This window comes from Takifugu flavidus, chromosome 3 (assembly GCF_003711565.1).
Source record: "Takifugu flavidus isolate HTHZ2018 chromosome 3, ASM371156v2, whole genome shotgun sequence".
In the NCBI taxonomy this organism is placed as follows: Eukaryota; Metazoa; Chordata; class Actinopteri; order Tetraodontiformes; family Tetraodontidae; genus Takifugu; species Takifugu flavidus.
In genome coordinates, this window is record NC_079522.1 from 15,949,227 (window position 1) to 15,962,309 (window position 13,083).

At 41.7% G+C, this 13,083-nt stretch overlaps 1 protein-coding gene across 3 annotated transcripts in view; it reads left to right on the forward strand.

Moving 5' to 3' along the window:
• LOC130522480 (interleukin-1 receptor accessory protein-like 1) overlaps positions 1-13,083 on the forward strand; it is a 192,308-nt gene that overhangs the window by 14,084 nt on the left and 165,141 nt on the right. The gene's annotated exons all lie outside the window — the stretch shown is intronic.

A 13,083-nucleotide genomic window follows, 5' to 3' on the forward strand; every position in this document is an offset into this window, starting at 1 on the left:
TAAGCAGTGGACACAAATAGGTATTTAGCTTTTTAAATATTGCCATGTAAGCCAGCGAGGTTTCAGAGCTGCGCATAAGCAATCCCATGCTTTTAACATCAAACCTCTGTGTAAAGGGTAATGGTGAGTTACCGCGTTAATGACCTGAGAATACGAGTGAGTTTGTCCCTGGATCGATTAAACTCTTGTGATCCTTAAGACCAAAGTATTTACCGGATTGTGGCCCTCATATTAAACTTAATAATTACCCTCCTCAAGCAGATATCTTCAAGCTGGAGGAGCAGTCCTCTTTGGTTAATGTAAGACATAAAGGCTTTTGCCAATCTGTCCCTTTATGGTGTTTTTTCCTATTCAGAGGCTGCTTGCATCTGGTTTATGCATATTAGACACAGGTGCAGGAATAGCCCAGGGCTCATCAAAGGGTTTTCTGCTCTCCCAGCAGTAATCCCTACGGGCTATCTGCTGCAATGCTTCACGAACTATTGCCTGGGGCAAGCATTTGAAATGTACCCACTGATAAATGAACACCCCACCCGAGCCGAAGCCCTCCGTCTTTTTTCCATTCACTTATAGCTCCTACAGCTTTATTAGAGGCTGTGTTGGTTGAAAGTTAGCAAATGCATTGCAAAGGGAGGTAATGAAAACCAGTTTAAAATAGCACGCCTCTTATTTTTATGGAAAGTAAGGAAGCCGCAGGGGCAGGAAGGTGAGTATCGCAGCATCTTGCACTCTGAGGTAGGATTTCAAAAGAAGCAATTTAGAGTCCTCAATATTGCTGGTTTATCTAAGAATTCTAACATTGCTGTTACTTTTTTATTGCTCTTTTAATGTATTACAGCTGTTATTTTTCCTGTCAAGCCTGACCTGCTTATTTCTCCCACCTAAATACTGTTTGAGGTCATGCAGGTGTAATCATGATTTCTGTATTTGTCATTTCCACATCACGGCCTTAATTTAATGACAATTGCTGCAACATTTTTTTTGTGAGGGGAGAAACACTTCCATCAGGTTAAACAACCCACCTACACGCAAATTCTGTAGCTCGTCTTGTGCTAAAATAAAGTCTTAATAGTCAAATTAGTACGATCCCGTTGAAGGAAGCCAAACAACCTGATCATCTGTCTTGGGAGCAATGACTCTGATGTTCTCTTTCACCCAGCCTGAGCAGCAGCCCTGATCTGCTACCATCTGTAACTATTTAACTGCTCTGTGTTTGCAAGACTACAGAAAACATATGGCGCATATCTGCTGCGTTTATGCCCAGAAGAGAGAAGCAAGCCATTTCCCTCTGCTGCGGCGACTCTTTATTACAGCACTCATCTTTCAGACGGTTATGGAATCAGAGCAGTTTCTGTGTATTTCAGTTTATTACTCGCATATCTCACATACTCAAGTGAAGCCACAATCCTGGGTGCTGGCACAGCGTGCAGTTAGTTTAAAGTCCACAAAGCATCTGCATTTTGTTCTTCTTTATTGATTCTCATTACATAGATCACAGATTTGATGCACTGCCAGGGGTCTGAAGATTAGAGGGGGAGCGCTCGTCATATTCCCATAGGCATAGAAGAACAAATAACACAAATATTGTCAAATTAGCCTTCAGCAAGGTCCCTTATGATTTTTTTTTAACCCAAGACTCATTTGGTTGCTGACAGCAATTGCAGAAGAAAATGTGTGTATACATTATGAAACTGTTAGAATTATGTAAGAAAACTACAAGAAGTGGCTGCCATTTTTTTCAACCGATCATCTTTGTCTCATTGTTTGCAAATTAAAAAGCAGTTCCGAGTTCGGTTAAAATGTGCTCTCACCCTGCAGTATTTTTTAAAATATGAAAGAAATCCCGTTCTTGGGTTGTGGTGCCATATTATTTTGCACACAATCGGCTCCCTTGTTGGCCACATGTGCCATACTATAATACAATGGATGCTTGGAAGAGCTGCATGTGAAATCCCAGAAATATCCCTGTTTGGTTACTTGGCAGTAAGCTGGAAAGAGTCTTTTTGTGCACAGCGAGGCGGCATTTTATCCGGAATGAGGCAGAAACACGCAAGGTCATGCCAAGTCTTATTTTGGACTCTCTGAAGTCATAACCATGCGTCTCTGATTTTCTCACCTCTGATTATGCAATGTGACCAGGACAAAAAAAAATCTTCATGGATGATACTTCTACAGATGATTGCCAGGTCTTGTCTATGATGATTCAGGGGTTTTCAATGCTTCTTCCATTGAGAGCAACATATCTGATCTTTGCCAACCAGAGAGATTTACTGTTACATCTTGGTCAGGAGCAGGTTTACAACTTAAATACTATATATGTTGCGTTTAAGACAGGAACTACTCATTATTGGACGGCATTTGCAAGGACTCTAAGACCAGCCTCTGCATTTCTATTTGAATTTATCATGTTCGGCCCAAGCGACCATTTTTCTGTGAATTCCAGCATATGTGACCTCTAATCTTATTAGCATGAAGGATCCTGTCCCAACTCAACACAGCAGTTTGGCAATGGCTCTAAAAATGGGCAATTGAGTAATTGAGAGTGGCAAACTTAGGGCAGCGTTACTGTCAAATACAAATCATTCAGCCCAGTGGACACTGGAGGGACCAGGAGTCCATCCATCCTCAACGGTCTTGCATCTTTCTCAAATTTTTTTTCTTTTTTTCTTTTTTCCCCCTCTTCTTGCAGTGCAGTAAGGCTCTCATATTCATCACAAAAGCAACTGACACAACTACAGACACGCGTCTCCCTGGAGACCAGCAATGTTCATGATGTTGACTGAGTCAGATTTAGCTCCTCTCTGCTTCGTTGCACAATCATCAGTCCCAATTTCTTCACCAGATATTGATGAGTCCCCAGACAAATAATTGTTACCCTCTCAGTCTAATGCCGGCAATATATTACCCACAACACATGGTCCCATTTCAAAATGGTATTCAGAATGTCCCTCTAACCGGCTCTGCCTCGACTTTCCATTAAGGATGGTCCAGAGGCCTGATATGTCACACAGATGAAGAGTAGTTGTAAATAAAACACGCCACCGCCACAAGACCTTGGCTCCTATTAGATAGCCACTCATCATCTGTTCTTCCTCGCGTATTTATCTACTGTCGCCATATACCACCGACACACAGCATATATTTTCCTTTCTCTTTGTGGACTTTTTCTCTCTGCCGTTGGAGGGGGACTAATCCAGGGCACCCTGACAGTGGGCGAAATTTACAGTCCCTGCATTCGAGGCGTCGCACAACCATACCCGGATGTCAACATTAATATTTGGTGAAAGGACAGTCTTCCCCCCACATCCATTTGGCTACTCGCAATTTGGCCAATAATAGGACCCTTAATTGCGCGAGACAGTGATGTCTAACGGGGACGTCGGTGCACGATACAAATTCAATTATGGCAAGTTACTTGACTTTGTAATTGATACTAAAGGAGATTAAATATGGCAGGAAGCTGGCAGGCAGGATGTTGAGGTAGAAAAAGGACACAGCTGTAGTGACTGTCATGTTTGGAAAGGTGAGACATACAGACTATTTTATTTATTTTTTTCCCATTGGGTGAAACAATGTATTATCTGACATCTACACTGAAGCAGAGGTTTATTCTAAAAAGGCCTCCAAATTGAGATTAAAGAGCCTTCATGAATAAATGGCGGAATGCTCATCAGTGATTGAAGCGGCTGGGGTTCAGGTTCGCAGACACGCATCAGTGAATACCCACGGTTCATCTCCTCTTGGTCAATACTGCATAGCTCCCACAAATGTTGAATGATCGCCTCTCCCGCTCCGCTCCTTCATCGCAGTGGGAGATTGATCAAACAAATGCTATTAGAAATGAAATTTCTCACCACATTGACTTGTTTTCTCCCCCACTGCTCGGAGGGAAACACAGACACGGTGTTCGACACATGCGCCAGATACAGGCACCGAGGTTTACTATGGACATCTATTCTGGGTTTGCAACACATGCTGCAGTCCTCCTGGTGAGACGGATGACGATCAATCAACTGATTTATAAGCTGAATGGTCACTCCGTAGCCTGTTTCCTGACCTGTAAAAATGTAACAATAGCCAAGCAATTGAGAAAAATGCCAGGGAAGTGTGAAGAGACTGCCACTGCAGGTATGCTGCTGTAAATTGTGGCGTTTAATGCTCGGATGTGCTGTCAGGGGTCCTGTGCGTGGATAAATTGATTCCTGGTATTTCTACTTATTTAATGCAGCAGGGTAAGGGGTAGGAAAAAAGATGTGAACGCATATGGGATTTATTGGATTTGATCTTCCTGAGTCCAGATGTGTGGAGTAAGGTGAGTGGTTAGAGCTTATAGATCCTGGCAGAAAGGCTCTCCATGCATGGATAAATGTTCAGGGAGTGCAAGCTTTAAAACTGGCGAGCACGGAGCCAAGTCGAGAAAATATGCAGATGAGTCATTGCTTTACACACTTCTTATGATATGGCTGAGGTAATGTCATGGAAAAACATTCTTGGAGACACATTTTACATATTCACGTCTGCTTCTGTTCCTCTGTGGGGACGTTTTTGATTGTGGAAAGCTTTTTAAAATGTTGTTAGCAACGAAGTGGTGCAGCTAGATTGAATTCAGGAAGGTACCACCAGATACAAAACCAGTAATACAGTACGGTACAGAGGGGCTAAAGTCTACGTGATCCAATGTCTGGTTGATACCTGTGAGCCCTTGATCATAATCCAGAAGAGAACGAGGGCTGTGAGTCAGAGGATTTTACATTTTAAGCACAAACCTTCCTCACTGTCACATTCTAGTGCTATGGTGCATGATGCTGAGGCAGCTATTGCTATGCATCCTGATACGCCCCACAGTTTAAATGCAAGCCAGATTAAGCCGTGCCATTCTAAACCCAAATCCACTGCTTGGTACATATAGGACTTTAAGCAGATTTTACCCTCCTTTTACATTCTATTTTTCCAAATTCAGTAAAATTAAAGGGACAGACAAACAACTGTGCTTCGGAGCAACCGTAACACACTTGTAACCTTTAAAAGAGGATTTGGTTGTGATAGACATTTTCTCTACTTGAATCAACCTTGAACTTTTCACCAGTTTTCCCACCAACTTATATGTAATGTATTATCTTGTCTCAGCCCCTCAACTATCTGTTGGCATCCAGCACTAAATGTCATAGCAATCTGCACTTTTAATATTTCTGCCTGAAAGATAATGTGTTCATTTCAAGCTTCCAAACTAAATTATACATCTTACTTTAACAGCCAGGGCATTTGGTTCCAATTTGAGAGATTATATGTGTGGATGATAATGAGCTTTAGTCCAAAAGAGGATTTAAACATGGAGAAGGATTTCTGCTGCTTAATTTAAGACAATCTGGTTCTCAGCTTGGAGGAAGAGTGCAACCGAAACTTACTGAAAAGATAAAATGGAGGTAAATATTGACGGTGATCTTAATGGAAGTAATAGACGTGGAAATGATATGAATCATTGGCCCTCGTATCTGTACATGAGGTTTTAACCTGATGGGTCACAACCTGCAAATATCAATCATTTCTCCACATGTTCTTTCACTGACTTTGCAGGTCATGTCATATAGCTCCTCTCAAAAGCCTTTTTCTTCTCTACCCTCATCCCCCACCCCTGCATGGTTTCGAGGTGGCAATTGTCGCCGCTGAGCGGCAAATTTCTCCTTAACGGGAATGATTTAAAAACTCTACAATGATGCCTAACCCCTTTAGCATCATTACGTTTTTCTCATTTAGGCAAAGATGCTGTAGATGCACGTCGCGTCTCTTTGAGTCGCACCTGGGATTTTTGTTGATGCGTCTCGATTGGAAATAACATCTCTGTTGATTGCTCTTGAATCGAACAGCTGCAGTGCCTGTTGAGTCGGGCAACACTGCGATAAATTTCAGCTAACTCTTAGACGCATAGCTCAGCTGAAAGCTGATCCCCTCCTGCTGGAAAAAGACAGCTTTTTTTTCCTAAACAGTCAAACTGTGAAACTGGTAATTATTTTTTTCACTTGTCTCACCCTTTGCAATTTCTGTGACATTTCATTCTTTTACCCAGTGCTGTGACTGTTTGAGTACATTGGTTTTCCATTGATTGAAGCTGTAACTTTGTTTTGGCAAAATGCAACTCAATTACATTTGATTTTTGTGGGGAGATAATCGATTTACAAGGCAACACTTGTCTTGTGTCATTTCACAACTGTATTTGGTTGCTTATATCTACAAAAATATCAAGCCTTTACTCATTTTTGGTTATCTAAAAATGTGGTGAATATTATTTATTCTTTTGCAACATAACTGTAACACACAAGTTTGTGCTGTTTCTCTTTCACATCTTGACATTTCTGCTTGGCCTGAAACATCGTGGAAATATGCAAAATGCATCTCGAAATGTTCCCAGAGTGTATCCTGTTATTATAAACTTATGAATTAATCAATCACAATCAAAACTCAGAATTTCTCACAAATCATCAAGGAGCAGTTTCACTTTTGGCTAGTGATTAATAGGACTTGCTGCTATAGTTGGACCACCTTTAGCATACATGCACTAAATGTCTTTATGTCTACCTCACACCAGTTCAGTGTAACCTTTCTGCAGCATTAGCCCACAAATTGTCTTTAATAAACAGTCTCAGGCATATATGGCATGTTGTCAATCAAAAAACAGGAGAGCAGGAATCCTGGAAAATGACAACTTATGTTATTTACTCATTTGACCTTGTAAGCTGATTATTTGCTCATTAGGACGGAACTGGAAACATTTCTTATGACTGATAATGGCTCTCGATGGGAAGTTTGTGGCCTTTTTCAGCCCTTAGTGCTGCTAAACTGCATGAATTACGATTTTTAATTAGCCTACCCTTGCACAATGAGGCCGTGGTCGCCCCAAGAGAAGTTTTGTGAATGCAAAAAGTCTCTGAGCAGCATTGCATTAGATGAGGCTGTCAAGGTCCCTCGCATCAGCCAGCCACTCAGCGTGTGGCCCTTTTCAATGCTCCTTTATTGGTATGTTTGAACACATCCTCGCTCCCTGTCGCTCAATGACAGCCAAGAACAAAAAACACTACTTTCTTGTCCTCCTTTCTATGTTTTCTTCCCTTTTTGTTTTTCCCCTTCTGTTCCATTTCTGTTTTATTCAAACTGGGATTGGTCACGGCACAAGCAACCTATTTCTGAGACAAGCAGCACCACAGTGAGTCCTTGCAGGTCTCAAGGGATTCCGGCCAAGTTTGCGGCTTTTTCAGCATCCCCTTCCTTTTGGGTGAGGAAGAAAGGATGTAAGCTCACGAGCTGAGGCGTACTCCTTTGTTGGTTGCCGGAGACTGACACACTGCAGGAGTTTTGGAAACAAATCAGGTTGACTCTATTGTCTGGGCCCTGGCTGCTTTTCTCACCAATGTGCTAAAGATATGAGCAGGAAACGCTCCAATCCGCCCGCGTTTTTATTCTAATTGGCCAAGATTACCTGGTATTCACCCACATAACATGCATACATCATTTATCCTGCGCCAATGTTTAAGGACAGACATGCTTTGTAAGATTCACCAAAATGACTTTTGTGGATCAGATTTATTCAAAATCCACCTCGCATCTTCCTTGAGCACAACTTGTCATTTCATTTGGCGCGATTTAAAGCGGGTTCCATCACATATTTCACGTCATGCTTATTGCCTGATATCGACATGGTTGAAATATTTAACGCCTCATTTTTATGGTCTTCATGGCTCAAAAAAACGGTAGAAGATGGCCCTTGATTTCCCTGCAGTACCGTGATCAATAAATTCTACATATCAATTAACTGCCACTGTCATCCTCAAGGCCTCGCTAAGGAATAGGTTCTCTCCAGCCAATTGCAGCACCGCCCACCCTCCCCCACTGCTCCTCTGCTGTAATGAAACAAATATTTGTCGCTTTAGTGTGTGCATTTCTCAGCGAGGGAAGAGGAGTGAATAATCATCTGTAATTTACCCAGGCCTTTCATTTCTTTTCATTTAACCCAGGTGCGGCACTATAAATGGCAAAAGTCAACAGCGTGAAATGCGGTTGCGGCCCCGTGGCCTTCTGAACACTTGGATTCGATTAACCTTTGGAATTATTCAGTCTTGATGATGCATTCAGTCTGGATTTAATGTTTTTTTTTTTTCCCCAAGAGTTAGAAAGGGTGCATAAGTGAATATCAAAACAATACAAAAATCCGAGTGGAGGTTGGCCTGTGGACACTGTCACATCTCTGCTTACATCCACTGTCAGTAGCGCGGTACCAGAGAAGATGGTAGGCATTGCGTCTCCCTCCGTATCCTTTCCATCCAAATGTTTGGGTTTAACTTTGTCCTCCTGCACCAAATGACCTGTCCATGTGACTTTCTCCCATTTATCTTTCCGAAAACGTAATCTTTTCACATCAAAAACACCTGGAAGACATTGCTGTCAAAAAAAAGCATCTGATCAAGCCCTTTTTCATTTACGCCGAGCCCGACAAGCGGCGTAGCCCTTTTCTGTAATGCATTGCATGAAGATACAGATCAAACAACCCGTTGATTGATTAACTCCGTTGTAACAAGAGCGCTGACCTTGCCATTTCCTCTGCACCCGCAAAGACAGTCAATTAAAATAGACATTTGTGATTAATTATTGGCAGGCAATAAGGCGTTGATTTCTATCGACCTGCTTCCATCCATCTGTCAAAATAATGAGCAAGTCTGCAACTATTGTGGTTTTTCCCAAGCTTTTTCAAAATAAAAGTACCCAAGACCCATTCAAACCATTCATTTGCTCAGCATTGAAATTCAAATATAGCCTGATTATAATGTTTAATGTGTGTGGCCACCCTCTGTGATTTCTTTTCCTTTTAGCAATGTGATATAGGCTTTTAAATGGCCTTCTTTTGGTACTTGCAGCGCTCTCTAAAGCTCTCTGTCACTTTTGTGCACCAAGTGCCTTGTCTTTTAAGGACAAGCACAGCTAAGGATTATGGTTCTGTATGTGTCTGTCAATGGCTTTAATATGCAAATTGGAGATTAGCTTTGGAAGGAAACTGTTTGGCATAGGCGTTATTTCTATGAGGAGGTGACGCTAATGGTCTTCTTTTCCCCCCCAATTCACAGCATCAGAGTTCAGCTGAAAACACCCAATGAGCAGAGAGAACCATGTCTTTTAAAATGCTTAGTTTCCAGGAAGCATGCGGCCCGCAGCATGAAGATTTAAATTCCAGCTGCGACATGTAAATGCGTGCTTTGAGTCACATGACTTGGCATTAACGTCAAAGATATGTGTCACTATAGAATATTTCACACCCAAATGCTGCCGAGTTGTGTATTTAGTCTTATTTAAGCGTGACATGGTGCGGTTGCAGCCTTTCATTGAATCTTGACAGTAGGGCGATCAAAATACATTTCAAAGTGTAGAACTGGGGTCTCTACATTGTCTTTGCAGTGTCAGCATCGGTAATGAAGTGATTTCAATGACCTAATTTATGCTTGGGTGCTACATCAGTGTTTACTGCTGTGTCAGAGTCTTTAACCCATTGGGATTATGGGTCAGGCACGCACACATCCAGAAACATCGGTGGGCTCTAGTGTCCTCTAACATTGTTAGATCAGTGACCCTAAACTGCTCAAATACATGACGTTCTACTACATGTAGAGAATACTTTCACGTTCTATTTGCATGACAATGCATTTGCATCAGCAGGAAAATGACCATATATGGATCCTTTCCCCTTTTTTAACATGTGAATGAACAAACTTTAATATATTTAAATTGTAGCGCAGAATGAGCAATCTTCACAGGCCAAAGAAGACAGAGTGGCTGAGAGAGTAACCAGGAACCTTACCTCTTCAACAAGACACAAGGGCTCTGCCTGTGTTGGCTGTGGACGTTTTCCAGTCTCTCCCCCTCCCTTCCGCGAGTTGGAAGCGGGTTTGTAAAAAGACGAGTCAAATATTTGTTCTGAAACGTAAATTTGATTTAGATCGAATGCTTATTAAATCAGCACCCGTGCAACTCTGTTGTTTGGATTATCGAATTGCAGACATCTATGGGAGCCAGCGAGGTGCAGAAGATCCAATTGAACACTTCGATGACTGGATGATTGATCAGAGGACTTTTGCTCATAGCTGTAGACTCTGGGCAGTTGTGACGTCTGACGGGCTCAAAGGTGGTTCAGGATTATTGGCTCCGGGTTGAAGGAAGACCGGAATTCTGCAGAAGAGACTCACAAAGTAATTAAACAAGTTGGCATGCTGGATGCATCTCAGCAATGATGATGAACAGCATGGATGGATCATGAGTGCTAATAGCCAAATTCCTCCAGGACGTTGTGATTGCGCAGCTGCAATAATTAATGCAAATCTGATCAACACTAAATCTTCCAATAACCATCCTTTGGAAAAACAAAACCCAAGGAATTCTCTCAGAAATTTTGTGCTTTAGCATTCGTAAAGGTCCAACATTCAAAACATCATGCTCCTGGTCAAAAGTTGCTCATTTGTGTGAAAGGGCACGTAGATGTAATCTCAGCTCAAAAATAAAACCTCAGTGAGTGAAGTTGCTGTGGCAACAGGCGACCAAGTATTCGAGATTCTACCCGAAGTTTGGTCAAATAATAAGCAATGCTTATTTTTTTCTCAAAGCAAAACATCAAATAGCAAAATTAAAATAAATTGCTGCTAACTCTGTTAATGTTGGTCAGTAAAACAAAAGTTCTGGGACTAAATATCCTGAAATTTTTCCAGGGTGTGAGTAAACAAACCAAAGAGGATTTTGACCTTGCTGTTGTACAGGCCAACATGTCATTTTTGATCATGTGTGGACATTCATCCTCACAGTCGACTTCAGTCCACTCTTAACGTTTTTGCCTTCCAGTCCTAGCAAGCTAGGGAAATGGTGGTTTTATATGTCCCGTCACCTTTTTAGGGCCTACAGAATGGATTCTTTATTTGGCAGAGCACCTCAATTGGGTTGACAGTGCTGTGCCTTGCCTTTTGTTAACATCCGCAACATCCTGGCCTTTGACAGAGTGGCAGCACCACTTGAGAGAACCACTGAAATGAGCCACTGTCGTGTCTGGGTGCCATCAAGTGCTTTTTGAGTACTTGTAATTGTATTGTTGAGCTGTAAACACTTAAAAATGAAGCAAAAATAAGATAAATGTGTCTCGGTAACGGAAAGCATTTAGAGTAACATCCACGAGACTCTGCAGATTTATAGTCGGGACACACCAGCGTTTGAATCCTGAAGGAATAATGGTATAGAGTTGGTGATGTGTTCAGTCTGATTATGTTGAATAGCCGTTGCTTAGGGATGGCAGTGTCACCCTACTTGTCTGAGTGGAAGAGAGGGTAGAGCAGAAGTGGGAACAAGCACTGACATACACTGGTTGCTGCGCCCCCCCCGCCCCATTCAGTCAGTGGGACCTCATCTGAACCCATTAAGGTGGTAACAAGGTGACGGTGAGCAGTCCTGCTACAGGATCTGGCCTCCAGGGTTGTCTGGCTGCCCGTCTGTGTTAATTAAGGGAGAGAATGAAAGTGTGTGAGGTCTGGAGACATTGTTAGACAAAACCATTTAACTAGATGGTTTCGGTTAGAGGAGAATTTCCTTTTTTCTCTCAAATGTGTTTGAAGCTAAAATGTGGAGCTGAATACTCATGCATGCCTGCCAGGTGTCTGATATCAATAGTAATGTATGGACCCGAGTGTTTGACGATGCTAACCTTTTAAGCCTTTCAAGCATGTTGGCAGCAAAATATAGACCTTTCACGTTCTATTTGCATTTTGTACAATGCAGCAATGTTTGTTTTTAGCAACACAGGTGTATATGTTGCCATGGCAATGCCTGCAGTAGGTGTATGCAATCAGGTTATGTTTTAGAATTATAACATTTAGAATTAAATCTGATATCAAAATGAGTAACTGTATCTGCCAGCAAATGTAAAAATGTTTGTTAAAATGTTTATGAATTATTTTTTCCTCCTGTGGGTCACATAATCCGAAGTTGTCAGTGGTGATGAGAGACTACTGTAACGTGACACACTTTTTGTTCTTTCGCCTTATTTTACTACTGGTCGTACAAGGACTATTGCCTTAAAAAAACTGGTATTAAAGAAATGACTGTCTGAGATCTACGCTGCGATGTTAATATGCTTCATTTTAGTTTTCACGGTGTTCCCGAGAGAGCCAACATAATTGTGGACATGAGTACAAAGCACGGTGATTTTCCCCTGACTTTGTGCAAAAATCTGTTTGCTTCAGACGCGTCTGATTAAATCTGTCCTATTTTGAAACCGGCAAGATTTAATGCAGAATAATTGGCTGATCAGAAGATGTCAAGCCAGTTGCTCCAATGCAAGCCAGTTGCCACGGAAACAGAAGTGGGGAGGTTTTTCCTCAAGATCCTGTTGAACATTTGTAGTATATAGTCCTATGAGAGGGAATTTACAGATAGAGATGGGCTGTAGTTCTTAAATATTTGTATGTTCCTTTGGTTGTTGCATTAATTGTTGCTATTGTTTTTGAATTAAAGATTGAATCCATCGTCACTTGGCAAAGTTGGATATCGGGATATTACACAGTTAACAAACCACCACTTTACCTAAAGGCATCATTTTTTGCTACAGTGGACTTTGCTAAGGCCGAAAGATTGATTGTGTATTTTGTTTTCTCACTTTGTCATATTATCATGTGAACACAAGGTCTTTTATCTCCACAAGTCACCAAAATTGTGTCAAAGCTTGTGCAAAACACAAGATGTGCTGTTCCTTCTGATGGAGAATCCCTCTTCACCCCGCAGTAATCTCCCAGAAGACAAGCCCTAAATGGGAAAGGGGTCTCTGCAGTAACAACATGCTCTCAACAGATAGCAGCTCTGTGTAATTCCTGCTAATTACTGTCCACAAGAGGATAAGACCTGGTTGGAGAGGCTAGGAGAAGAGATAAGGGGGTGGATCAGGGATTCACCTGAAGGATTTCCCACCCCTCTTGAGCAAAATTGGTCCTCTTGTCTAGTAATAACCTAAAGTTTAAAGCAATGTTTGTTCATACACTAAAGCTTGTTAGTGATATCTGTGGTTGACCAGGA